The sequence below is a fragment of the Castor canadensis genome, chromosome 13 (assembly GCF_047511655.1).
Source record: "Castor canadensis chromosome 13, mCasCan1.hap1v2, whole genome shotgun sequence".
NCBI lineage: Eukaryota > Metazoa > Chordata > Mammalia > Rodentia > Castoridae > Castor > Castor canadensis.
In genome coordinates, this window is record NC_133398.1 from 123,372,763 (window position 1) to 123,387,382 (window position 14,620).

Genomic DNA, 14,620 nt, shown 5'->3' on the forward strand with positions numbered 1-14,620 from the left:
TCTTGCTGGAGATGCACTGGGAACTAAACAAAGAAGATTGAGAACATGGTCTTTCTTTGGCCGGGAACGTATTAACGTGACAGCCTGAATGGATGCCAGGGACCACCACCTGTTCTTCCAAGCCTTCATTTGCAAGGTCCTGACAAAAGGAAAATCTACAGTGAGAGGAACTCTTACTGGTCCCTGGTAACTCTGAGTTGTGCAAATCCAAATTTATGAATTGGGAGTTTTCCATCATGCTGGTTCCCACGGTCAATTCCCATGGAGGAGACATCTTTTCCGCCTCCATTACCTCTTTAGGCTTGTTGGCCATGGGAGAGGGGGACCCTGTTTGGATCTCCAATAATGTTGGCCTCAGAGAGGGGCCTCCTGCTGCCCCATTAGCTCTCTCCTCCAGGGGATCATTCCTGGACATTGGTGGGCTAGGACTTGTCTCAAGTCTGCCTCTCCTGGTCCCCAGAACATTCCAGCTCTGCTGGATGGTGCTCTGAAAATCACAGGTGCTGGGCTGGAAGGGCACGCTATCCACCTGTCCATATAGATGGGCCTCAGCCAGAACATGTCTGTCACCAGATGGGGTCGCAGTCTTGGCCCTCTGCAACTCTGCACGTGCACGGGTAAGGAACGGACTCTGTAGGGTAGCCTTCTCTCTTAGAACTTTCTGAGGAAAGTTGGCAAACTTTGCAACATAGTCATCTGAGGCAGGAATGGCAGGCTGTTGAAGGGGCAAGGCTGGAACCTCACTTAAGTGGATGTTGATTGAGTCAAGGGCCTGCATGTGTGAATCCCATCTGTGCCTCACCCGGTGCCTTATGATGTTTGTTTCTAGCATGAGGTGACTTTTGGGATCGAGGAAAGAAAGCTCCTGCGAGGTGTTCACCCTAGACAGTTGACCCTTAAGAGATCCCTGATGTATGTGTTTCGCTTGAGTGCTGGACTTGGGCAAAGCATGCTGGCAGCAAGCCAGGATTTACGCACACACTGGGATCATGCCTTCCTCCATTAGCTCCGACTTTCTGCACAGGTGGACTTGCGGGGCTTTTTTTCAGCTGTTCCTTGACTGGATTTATAGATAGGTGAGTTCCTGAGTGACGCTTCCCAGATCTCACCAAGTACCTTTCAGAATTTTCAATCAGACCCTTCCAAGATGGGCTTCCTGAACTCCCGGGTAGATCTTGTGGGTCTTTCCTTAGTTCTTGCTTGTGAAGCTTGCTTGGGACTACACCCTTCTTAGAGGATCTCCCAGAGTACATGGACCCTACCTTCTCTATACCCTTGCTCCTCTCACAAGCAATCACAGAAGGCTTGGTGGGGTGGAAGTTCCTGTGCTTGCCCTTTGCCTCACACTGACCCTTCCCTGGGAATTTGTTTTTACGCTGCTTCAGCTCCTGGGATGCCAGGGTTCTGATGGGAGTGAGGTACTGCTGTTCATCTCTAATAACCCTTTCTTGACTCTGTTGCCGCTCCTTGTGCTCCTTGTGCTCCTTGAACTCAGGGCTCTTAGGATCCCCAGGAAGTTTAGAGGTTGACTTGTTGGTATGAGTGTGCTGGATGCCTTGGGGAAGGTTGAGAGTGGGTTGATTAATGGCTTCCTGAGATTTTTGGAATTTAAAGGCTAAAGCTTTCTTCCATTTCAGTTGCCTCTTCCAGGGCCATTCGATATTCTGGTCTTCTTTTGGTATGAACAACGGTGTCATGTGCTGGGATGTAGGGCAATTTATTGTACAGGACCTAGTGTGGGATGGAGATGAAGGTGGTTGGTTTGGTAAAGAACACGGGAATTTGGCCACTGCGTACACCTTGGCCACTGATGGTGACAAGGTTTGTGTCCAAAGTTGGGTTTGGACCACTTCCTGGGGTACTTGCTCAGCTTGGGTAGGCTGTGGAGGTCCATCAGCCTGATGCTGAACTGGGAGGGAGTTAGAGACTGTGTTGAAAGCAACAGCTTTAGGTTGGGCAGTAGGAGCCCTCTTTGGAATCCAGGCGGTAGCCACCAGGGACTCACTGTGCAGAGAGGGTGGGCCCCAGAAAAGCTGGACACATTTCTCCTGCACTATGTTCCCCAGGTCTATGGAATAAGAGAGCTGTTGAGAACTGGGAAGCTTCTGCACTTTCCCTTTCATGGTCCAGAAGGGGTCTGGCCCAGTGTCTCTCTTGCTGCCTTTTGACTGCAATATGTTGCCTGGAAAATCCAGGGGATAGTCTGGGCTCATTGACTGGGAAAATGACCCCTTTTTTTCTTTATTCTCCGACAGCTTTAGTTCTGCTCTTTTGGTGATCATTTTTTCCAGAAGTTTCTGTATATTTTGTTTCATGAAGGAGGATCTCCCAACCTCTGCCTGCCAGAGTGTGGGGTCTCCGGAGGAGTTTTTATGTAGTTGGGGAAACAGACATTCCTGGTGGTGTTTTGTATGTGCCCGGGTAGGAAACAATAAAGCCTTGGCAGTTGGCCACCACCAGAAGAGGAATGAAATGGGACTTTTGCAACAATCAAAGCCTGAGATGTTCCTGACAAGAGATGTCAGATATGAGGTATCTGGAGGGGAGGTCTGGAGGACAGTCCCCAGTGGGATTCTTTTCACTTCATAGTGGTCCTCTTGGTGTTCTTCTGATAGGGGTGAGCACATAGTCAGCGGAGCCTCTTTTGGCAATGGTGAGGTGTTGGGAGAAGGATTTTCCACAATGTGCCTAGGTATCTGATGGTCTGTGGCAGGCCCTGTCCTCAACACTTCACTTGTGGTATCACCACCGTGTAACAGTTCATGCAAGCCTTCTGTGTCACAGTGTTTCTCTAGGTGGCTACAGGAGACAGGAGGCACAAGACTTAGCCAGGCTAGGCAGGAGTGGGCACCTGAAGCCCCTGCCCCTCTACTGCCCCACACATTCACTTCAGAGAGCCCTTTCTCTTATTCCCCAGAACTGTAGGCTTGGTAGCACATCATAAATTTCAGTAGGAACATGGGAACAAAGAAATGACAAGTTCCTTACCTTTCCAAAGTGAGAACAAGGTTCTGAGTATCCTGTAGTTTTCTGAGGCAATCTCTAATTACTAGAAATGGAGATTAGGTTACAGGGAAAAAAGTGTCAGTTGGCATCTTCCAGGAGGATGAGTGGAATGTCCCTTAGAGAAAATGGCATTAGACTCTGGATCCCAAACAGCAGGGTCCAAGGCCACAGAGTACTGACAGTGGTAGCAAAGCACACAGATGGGCCACATTTATCATGAACATAATGCTCTACTCCCACCATAACCTCCTTGTGAGAAGGAATGCATGGGTCACCTCAAAGAGGCACAGGTCTTACAGAAGTGAAAGAGTTTGTCCACTGGTGAACCTGGAGGGCCCACCTGAAAATCAAGGCAAAATTGCTCCACAACCTCTCATCCCACCCACTACTGGCCTACAACCATCCCCTGGCCCATCACTGCTTTGCCATTCACAGGACATAGAAGATCTCCTGGCCTCTTATTTACTCAGGAGCCAGTGGAGTAGCTGCTGTCACTGGAGCAGATGGCCAAGATCTGTAAGTACCAGAAGGAAGAGCACAAAAAGATCCTGGAGACTACGGACAAAGGCTGTACCACCATCAGTCTCGTGCTCCTGCAGAACCATGAATTCAAGTATTAGCTGGCAAAATTACAGGGTGGTTTTGTCAGACTGACCAATGACAACATGGAGCTCACCAGTACTCTGGTGTCAGAAAAGCATGTCAAGATGGAGCTGGCCTCCTGGCAGGTGGTGTTTCACACCTGTAATCCTAGCTACTCTGGAGGCTGAGATCAGGAGGATCGTGCTTCAAAGCCAGCCCAGACAAAACGTTCACGCGATCCTATCGTGAGAAACCCTTCACAAAAATAGGGCTGGGGAGTGGCTCAAGGTGAAGACCCTGAGTTCAAGTCCCCGTTCCACAAAAAAGAAAAAGCTTGCTGGAAGCTGGCCCAACCCTACATACATTGTTTGTGTATGGATTTTAAAACTAGGAAAATTACACAGCAGTCCTTTGATTATGATTTTATATAGATCATGTATTTGAGAAGCAGTATGTATTTTATTCTGAATTGATAAGTATTCCTATTTATAATATTTTTCTCACAATTGGAACACTAATGAAATCTTTCTATGCTAAACAGAGTACCAGATAGAAGTAACTTTTGAAATGTGGTCCACTGACAGTAACAATATCTTTCATGCAAATATTGTGTTAATAAAATATGAACAGATCCCAGGACAAGTAAAACTCAGTCATACAGAGATGAATCAGATGTTGAAACTTGAAAACACTTTCAAGATCCAATATTCTGCCAATGAGCCATAGATCTAAAACCTAAACATCCCAATTTTTCCAGATACAGCTAGCCACTCCTGACCAAGTGACTCACAGGAGATTTTCACCACAACAATGTTAACAAGGAAAAACAAGAACAGCCAATAAAAAATAACACAAACTTGACTTGGCCAGGTTTTGTTTATTCACAAAACATTCTGGAGCACCATCTATGAGTTATGAGTTCATATTGCATTATTTCTTCACAGGGAGTAGAAAATATGAGTAGCAAGTACATATAAAATAAAACAAGTATTGTAGGTGTTAGGATACAAGTAATGAAAAATGAAACAGCATATAAGTACATAATTTTCAGCAGGTGCTATTAATGTTAGCAATTGTAATTAAAGGATAGTTTACTAACATAAGAGCAATAGAACAAGTGTCATCATTAACTTGGTAAGCTATGTCAGGTTCAGTAATAAGTACCTTTTAAATGGTGATTTCTTTAACACCAATGCCTGCACAAATCTGGAAGGAGATTTGTTCCTGGAAACACTTTTCTTTCTGCTGTAAGACAGCAAAGATTTCCATAGAAAGCAGGGTGTTTTTCAGTAGGATATGGAAAATTTTCACACTTTCCACAGCATTCCTCTAAACAATTATACCAGAAAGTTTTCCGATTAACTATTCACTTGCTGCATTGAAAGGCATACAAACACAATTTTTTAAAGATACTTGGACCTCGTTCTTTATAGGCAAGCAGTCTACCACTTTAGCCACATGACCCCAGCACTTTTGCAGTTTGTTTTTGAAATAGGGTCTTACTAACTTTGCCCAAACTGGCATCAAATTCCCAATCCTTCAATTTCTGCCTCTTGAGTAGCTGCAATTACTGGTGTTCACCACCATTCCCAGCTGGTGCTCAACTATTGGCTGCATTTATCACACTGTACAATTAATCTAAACAAAAAAATAATCAAACTTACTCTTCCCATCTAACTGAGGACCTGTATTTTTTGACTACAGTTTCTCATTTCTTGTTCTCCCCAGTGTCTAGTAACCAACATTCTTTTCTCTCCTTCTAGGAACTTAATTGTTTTAGAAGACTGAAGAAGGTGAGAATATGCAGTATTTGTCTTTCTGTGTTTGGCTTATGACACTTTACATAATGGTTTCCACTTCTGCCCATGAGGTCACAAATGACATTATTTCTTCCTAAGGCTGAATTTTCTGTTCTGTTTGGTATATGTACCAAGTTTTCTTTATCCAATCATCCCTTGTGGATAGTTAAGTTGATGCCCTATCTTCATCACTGTAAATGTTGCAGTGAACTTGAGCATTCACACGTCTCCTTGATGTACTGATTTCCTTTCCTTTGGATATATACCCAGTGGTGGTACTGCTAGATCATATGGTTGTTGTAGTTTTAGATTTTCAGGAATCTCCATACTATTTCTGTAATGGCTATACTAATTTTCATTTAGTACAACATTCATTTGAATCAGCAGTATACAAGACTTCCCTTGCTCCCACATCCTTGCCAGCAGTTGCTTTCTTTTGCCTTTTTAATAATCATCATTCTACTAGTTGTGAAGCAATATCAAATTATGGTTTTAATTTGCATTTCCCTGATGACTAGTGATGTTGAAATTTTTCTCTACTATGTTAGCATTCATATAACTTTTTTGACAAATGTTTATTGAGATTCCTTGCCAATTTCTGAACCAGATCATTTAGTATTTTTCCTATAGTTTGAGTTTCTTCTATATTTTGAATACTAATTAGTTACCAGAGGATTCCCTCAGAAGATGTGTGTCTTTTTTTTTTTTTGGTGGTCCTGGTGTTTGAAGTCTTGGCTTCCTGCTTGCTAGGCAGGTGGGCAGGTGCTCACCACTTGAGTTTCACCTCTAGGTCTATGAGATGTGTATCTTGGAAACATTTTCTTCCAATATGTAGGTAGTCCCTTCACCTAATTGTTGTTTTCTTTGTCATGCAGAAGCTTATTTTGATGTAATTCCATTTGCCTATTTTTACTTTTGCTGCCCAAGTCTAAAATATCATTAACAAGATCAATGTTGTGTATCCTTCCCCATATTTCTTCTGGCAGTTTCATGGTTTCAAGTGTTAGGTTTAAGTTTTCAACCAATTTTGAGTTGGTGTTTACATATTGTATGAAATGGGGTCCAATGTCATTCTTTTGCAAGTGGATATCCAGTTGTCCCAGCACAGTTTATTGAAAATATTTCCTTTTCCTATTGTGTATATTTGGCATTTTGTTGAAAACCAATTCATTGTAGATGCTTGGGTTCATTTCTAGGCTCTCTATTCTGTTGCATTGGTGTGTGTCTCTTTTTTGGACAAGTTTCATGGTATTTTAGTTGCTATCATGTTGTGCATAGTTTGAAATCAAATAGAAGGATGTCTATAGCATTGTGCTTTTTATCATGGCTTCCTAGGCCATTTTGTTTCTTTTTAGATTCCATATGAACACTGGAATTATTTTTCCTATACATATGCCAAATGAGACCAGGGTTTTAATAGAAATTGAATCTGTCAATCACTTTGAGTAGTAAGGAGAGTTTAATTGTGTTTCTCTAATGTACATATATTGTTTCTATTTCCACTTATTCTTCAACTTTTTTCAAGGATGTTTTAGTTTCTATGTTCAGCTATTTCATCTGTTTAAATTTTTTCTTACACACTTTTGGTAGCTATTTTGGATATGATTGTTCTCTTGAAATTTGCTACTGATTTTGGTATGTTGATTATTTTGCTCCTGTAATTTTAGTAAATTTGTTTAAGAGTTCAAACAGTCTTTTTATTTTTTTCTGTGGAACATACAAGTTTGTCTGCATATAGGACCATGTCCTGAGCAAGTCACAATAGTTTCACTTCTTCAATTTTCCTATTTGTATGCCTTTCATTTTTTCTGTTGCATTATTGCACTTGCAGGAACTTCCAACCCTATGTAGAATTCAAGTTTTGAGAGTAGTTATCCTTGGCTTCTTCTTGGTTTTTGAGGAAAACCTTCCAATTTTTCACTCTGAGTTAATGTTAGCTGTGGGCTTGTTACATAGTCCATGTGCCTTTAAGGGGAATTCTCAGTTGTGGAGGATGATATTCATAACAACATGTTCGCACTCATATCTACGAAAAGTAAAGACATGCCAAACAGCAATGCCGGAATACAGAGTTTGGTCCAAGTACATTTCAGTTTTGCATGATTTGGGAATAGAATTTGGAATAAAGTATATAGGTGAATAGGCTACAAATAAGATCTTATACCAATTACACAATGTCATTAAGTTTTATAATTATTACATGTGGCATACAACATTATAATAGTGGGCTATATTCACTACCAAGTCCTTACAGTCTAGATTTTACGTCTTGCTGATTAAGGGTAGATACATGTGCTTTGGCAATTAGTCAAGCAGTTCTTACAGATGGTTGGCATTTCTTGGTGGAAAAATTAGAGGTCTAATAGTTAACATTTGTCTGAATAGAATAGTTAGATACCCTGCAATCAAAGAGATGAACTAAGAAGTATGTCTGGTAGGGTCACGGTTTTCCTTAGAACATTTTAGAATTGTTCTAAGTTGTTCAAGTACCCAGATTCCATGCCATAGAGTTTGGTAGGGATCATTTTAACTAAGAGCCTATTGAGATTTATTAGTTGTTCAATATGGACCTTTGAAAAAAGAAAAAAAACAGAATGTGTCTTATTTGTTTACCATAAAATTTGTTATATACTATTCCCTAGATTATGAAATTCTTATTATAGATGGTTGTTGACTGAAAGCAAATTAAGCATATATCAAAAATCTTAATTTTCTTTTTAAAATAGTTGATTTTAAGACATTATTTTGTAAATCAATTAAATGTCAGGACTAGTTACCTCTTGACATGTGAAAATGTCGTCCTGTTTAAATGAACATGAATCTGAATAAGTAGTCATGCGTCTTTCTTACCCATAAAGACTTCTTATGCTAAGAAGTGAAAATATTATGCAAAGCATGTCCCTTTCTGTTATTTTATTGCTTAGAAATTTTAGTCTAATATGTTCTAGGTGCTTTTAAATTTTTTTACACCAAAAATATGTAAACATTAGTAAGATTTATTTGTTAATGTAAGGTCTATTTATTCAGCAAATAGTAGGTATCAACTAAAAACTGCTGAACAATTTTCAAAAGGTCAGTAAGCTTTTGTGTTTGGATTGAATATTGATGATAAATATTGTGAAAACTCAGCAGCAATTCTGCACGTTAGCATTTACAACATTGCAGATAGCATGTGACCCCATTTCCTAATTAAAATACTGTCTCTTTCTTAATTTCTCTTTGGAAAACAAAACAAAGCTGAGAAGTTCTGTAACATTCATGTACAGTTTCTCCATGAATTTCACTGTTTAAGCTCAGCCCTTTTATGTCTATAGGTTTATCTGTAAGGTATTTTATTAACAGATATTTTGGGGGGTAGTTCCATTATGTGAATACCACCAGGTTAGTAATAATGATTATGGAGCAATTTCTACTTTCATGGATCTTAATGTAGTGATGAGATTTAAAAGAACCAGTTGAATATACCTTTCTTATGTTGAGCTGCTTTCTCCATGTGTTCTCATGTGGGGACATGAGCAAAAACTTACTCTCTACGTCTGTCCCTATAAGGGCACTAATCTCATCATGAGAGCCCTATGTCACAACCTCATCTAAGCCTTACAATCTCCCAAAGGCCCCATCTCTAATGCTATCACATTAGGGGTTAGGGTTTCAACATAGGAGTTTTGGAAGGACACAACTCAGTCTGTAGTTTTCAGATATTACTAGTCATCCATATTATCCCTAATAGAAAAACTTGCCATGGCTATTATAGAACATGTGATTTTAGGTCAGTGGTACTCTACTATATTATCATTCTGTAGGGGCAGAAGTCCTTACAGAGTGCACTCTTCAGTGCTGAATGAGCAAAACCATTGGATAAGGTCTGAAGTTAACAAAATTCCTGGAAAAATAATTTGAATGTTGACATTACTGGAGTTCAGCATCTTTTCTCACTCTCATTCCTTATTTCTCATGCTAGAAGTGTAGAAGTGATGCGGTGCCAAGACCTGCTGATATTGGGAACATGTTTATGAATCATGGATGAGTTGAATGTTGACTCAGACCGTTTGGTTCAGTCTGGATTACCAAAGTTTATTTTAGTACTGTAAGGAAAGTTAAAAAGGAAAAAATATACTTCCTATTGTGGATTCACCATGAAGATAATTAGCATTAAGTCAGCTCTCTAACAGCAGTGTAATTTCTGTTCTGACTGGGAAATTTGACTTCACAATTAACTCAGTGTTAGAATCTTTTAAAGACATAAAATGACTCACGTGATTTGTACTGTGTAGTAGTAAAATCAAACATTTCAGTTTAATTACACAATGTGGAAGTGGGGGTTTTGAATGAATTAGTAGTAAGAAAAAAAAATTTTAAATTGAGAAATTTAATGTATAAGATAGGACTTTAGGTAATAAATTTATTCTGTATATGGGATTGATACCGAATGAGTAAATTTTAGCTGCCCCCATAAAAAGATTGGGTAACTATATGAGATGATGGGTATGTTAATTGTCTTAACTATAGTTACCTTTACATTCTCTATTCATATCCTATAGTATCACCTTGCATACATTGAGTATATAAAATGAAATTTATTTTAAAAATTAAAAATACTAAGGAATAACAAGAAAAATTTCACAAAAATATTATTTTCTATTATCCTCAAATTGGTCTCTTGGGAGAAATGGTTGACTTTTTATAAGTGGCTTTCTTTGCAGGTAATTAGTGTTAGATTAAAAAGTTCTTTTATAAAGATGTGACACATTAGTAAGATTTTATTTCCCTAAAGAAGACTATTTCAGTGTGGACTGGAATTCTGTGGACAGACATACTCTATCTGACTCTATTCTGTCTTATTGATGTCTTCTTTTATTCATAGATAATGTCAGTATATTATCAACAGAAAATACAAAATTAGGCTTTTATGCAACATGGAAATTCTAGCCATTTTAAGAGTCCCACCGTGTGGCTTTGCACTAAAACTATTAAATGAAATAAGTAAAATATTAGTATTAGTAAAACATGTTTATAATAATATTTACAAGTTTTCTTTGAAATCCTAGTCATACAGTTTGAGTTTCTCTTTTATACACTTTGATGAACGGTATTTCCCAGTTGTTGTCTACCTAAAACCATCATTAGACCCAGTACACTCATATCCAACCTTGAACCCCTTCCTTGTCCCTACACACCCGCTGCTCACACACCCCACTCTGCACACTACTCTTAGACTACACATTTTTGTTCCACTAATAATAGTCAAACATATGGCATTTATTTGATTAGAAAAACTTTGTAATCTAATGGTTGTCAAAAGTACTTTTAATTTTTTCAACTGAGGGATGAAAAGACATAAATACTTAGGAACAATTTTATTTTTCATAATGACATCCAAAGTTGAGGTCAGAGCGCAGCGGCGGGTCTGGCTGCGGCGGCGGGCGGAGCCGAGCGCACCGTGCGCACGTGTGGAGGGGCAGCGGCAGCAGCAGGCGGCGGGAGCCCCCTCCGCCCCCTTCCGATCCTCAGGGCAGTGCTGGGCTTCCGCGGCCTCCGTCACTCACTCAGCTCGTTCTCGCGGCGAGGAGGCCGGCTTGTGGGGTAGAGTGGCCTGAGCTGAGGACCACGGCCTCAGCCGGCGGGGAAGATGAAAGGTAGCCGGACCGAGCTGGGAGAGGTGACATCGCGCAGTGTTAGACAGTTGAAGAGACTGAGCCAGGGCATCTTTGCAGTCAGCTACAGTGACAAGTTCTACAAGGTGTGCTGGAGTTGGCGAGCTCGCTAAGCTTGCCCGGTTCAGTGATACAGCTGTAGGTGCGGGTGCAGGTGGATCATTCACAGAATCAGAAGAGACTTTACATCGTGACACCAGGATGTCTTGCCCCTTACCGGAGACTAGGAATGGGAACTAAAATGTTAAATCGATGGCACTTTTGACAACATCTATCTGCACGTCCAGATCAGCAATGAGTCAGCAATTGACTTCTACAGGAAGTTTGGCTTTGAGATTATTGAGACAAAGAAGAATTACTATAAGAGGATAGAGCCTGCAGATGCTCATGTGCTTCAGAAAAACCTCAAAGTCCCTTCTGGTCAGAATGCAGATGTGCAGAAGACAGACAACTGAACAAATTATAAATGAACTTGCTTGCACTTGCTTGTCGCCAAATAAAAGAGAGGCCCATTGATTTCCCCCTGCCCCCTCTTTCTTAAGGTTTCTGTCTCTTTGTTCTTGTTTTTCTTTTCTTTCCTCTAAAAGTTTTAATACTTTCAAAGACTTTTAAAAAATAATCATGTTTGGATTGTTTTAGGTTTTTTTTGTTGTTTTTGAAAGGTGGTTGGATTGAAGAAAGGACAGTAGATCTGTTTAGTTTCATAGTTAAAATGTGGTCCCAAATTTTGGGGCATCAGATGATTTCAAATTTTTTAGCTGATTTTTTTTTAAATGTCCTGCTTTCACATTGAAGGGCAGAGTCTACAAATATTTATTTATTTGAAAAGATAAAAAGAAGCAGCAATATCCTGTTCTCTAACTCGTAGACAAGTTTAGTGTGTTTGTGGTACTTTTGAGTTTTTAAAGACTTAATTTGTGGGATGTTAATCGCTAGACAATGCCTTCACTCCACCTTTAGTCCTTCTGAGCATTCTCAGGAGTTAGACCTTGTTATCTTTGTAAAAAAAACAAAACAAAACAAAAAAAAACTAAGCTTACTTAGGTTTTTAAAGCAATTGTTTTTTCTCTTTCTTGCTGATGGGTGAGGCAGTTTGGTAAGTAGTGTTATATTTTGGTCTAAGTATTTTGAGTTAATTGAGTATTTGCTTTTTTGCTGATGAGTGGGCTGGTTGTTAGCAGGTTTGTTTTTCCTGCTGTTGATTGTTACTAGAGGCATTAACTTCTGGAGTGTGGGTTGGTGAGATTAATTTTTTTTTTAATATCCCAGCTAGAGAGATGGCCTTTAACTGACCTAAAGAAGTTTGTTGTGATTTAATTATTTCCTACTATCCTTTTCTTTCAGTAAGTCCAACAATAGTTAGTCTACCCTTAAAAATTGAATTGACGTCCTTATAAGTCAGTAACCCTAAACAAACCTGAAGCAGGTATTTTCTCTTGGACATATTAAGAAATACCTAAAAGGAAGCTTATATACATTTGGCACAATAAATTAATTTAATATCAACTAATTCAGGCTGTTAAAAATATGGCCACTGAACATTTGATTATATAGGAAAGAATATCTAGACAGTATTTTTGAGAATAAAATAGCTATGCTATTGCTTATCTGTTGGAGAACACAGATTTGCTTACACTCTGTGCCTACAATATTGAGTTTAAGGATTTGGAATAAGAGGAATTATTAAGCAGATTGCTTCTATTCTTGGAAAGGTAGAAGTATAAAGTGTTAATGATGCAAATATCACTGTGATCTCCTCTACTGACAGGTCTAGTTTATGCTAGATCATTTTCTGGCATGTAGGGAGTAGCTTTGACAGGTTGATAACTTTTTGTAAGATGTGAGATGTCTGAAATTCATTTTCTACCCATTGTCCCATCTTTAATATTTAGAATTTTTTAGATTGTCAGTAGTGATGGTTCAAGAAATGTTCTCATTTGACTTTAAAAGAAAGTTTGAGTCATAATATTTGTCCTTTTATGTAGAATTCTGATGTAAAAGTCTTATCATCTCTGAATAGGTTAAATGATAATTACTTCACAAAATGTTTGTGTACACTTTATAACCTTAAGTTTCTGAGAATGTGAAAGTATAAAGTAAAATAGACTTCAACAGTCTTAATTGAGTGCCAAGAAAAATACAGAAAAGGAAGGTGATGGATAAACAAGTTTATAAGGTTCTAATCTTAAGGTAGTAAAAATGGAGAAAGATCATGCTGGTTTCTTGGGTATCAGTTCCTTAAAAATCTAAATCTGAGCTTAAAGAAAAGTTTAGCAGTAAGTACCTTTACCTTCATGGATAAGCTTCAGCTTGCTCTTGCCAAGAGAAGAGTGCTTGAGTTACAGAAAGCATAATTAGTTTGAAAAGTCAGCCTTTTTTGTAAACTTCCAGATATCAAAATAGATTTTGACATATGAATGAGTTTCTGAGCTGACACTGCCTCTATTTCTATAACATTTCACCTGGACTATCTAAGCAGTCCTATGAATGTATCCCCAAATGCGGTTATTGAAAACCGAATAGCTGCCTCATGAACTTAAGTACATGTTATTTTAAAGAGGGAAAAAATATTAAAGTTTGAATTGAGTACATAGGCTTCCTATCATTAGTTTCTTTTTCCACACCAGTCAATGACTTAACCTAAATTCTCAGTGTGTATAATGGACTAATTGTCCTACATCAAAGTTGTATTAAATAATTCCATCCACTTACAGAGGAGGAAGATGTGGAAGAGGTAGAAGCTAGGCACCAGTTCATATACCTATGGGTTAGTAAAAACTAAAGCAATTAGTTGAGTTGGTTATTTTTGAATGATAAAAATATCTTTGAGGTAAAACAGCTCTACTAACTGGAAGATCACAGGATATATCTGTCATATTTTTCAGGACAGATAGTTTTTACTTGGGGCAAATAGGTTAAAATTATACTGTATGGTATTTGCATTTAGGTTCTAAAAGAATCTGTAGAGAAATCTGTGCAATATGTAATTTGCCCAGATTAGTTTTCATTTGGGAAAATGAGTTCTGAAGTATCTCCAAAGCAGTTTACTCATCAATTGAAAGTCCTCCAGAGAACTATTGGGAAACCGTGGTGTATGGTGGCAGAAAAGAAACGCTCCCTCAGTTTTTTGGAGGGAAAAATACTTAAATGGCTAAGCTTACTTGGTGCAGTTAAGAATTAAACTCGTCAATTTGACATTGCTGTTACATCTGAACTAAACTGTGTGATGTTCTGCTAAAAAAAATAAAAAATTTTTAAAAATTGAGCTTACTCAAGCAGGGTGAAGGTGAACTAGTACCCAGGCCCCAACACAGTGTCTTCTGACCTCAAGTATCCCTAGCAGGATAAAACGTTTCAATAGGACTATCCTGGAGTGTTTTATCACTCTGCTTTATCTAGACGCAAGAAGTAAGAACTCTGCAGACCCTGTCTTTAGCTGAAACAACTGCTAAAGAATTGACAGCCAAGGGTGTCTTCCATCCTTGATCCCAGAAATTAGTAAAACAATCACTGCACTGAGTTAAGATCTTGCTGGCAGATTCCAGTTTCCAACCCATCTCTACTCCTGTTCGTCTTGAG

At 39.0% G+C, this 14,620-nt stretch overlaps 1 pseudogene; it reads left to right on the top strand.

Annotated features, from left to right (window-relative positions):
• Positions 1 to 10,866: 10,866 nt before the first annotated feature.
• LOC141415586 (N-alpha-acetyltransferase 50 pseudogene) lies at positions 10,867 to 14,246 on the top strand (annotated as a pseudogene).
• Positions 14,247 to 14,620: the final 374 nt, after the last annotated feature.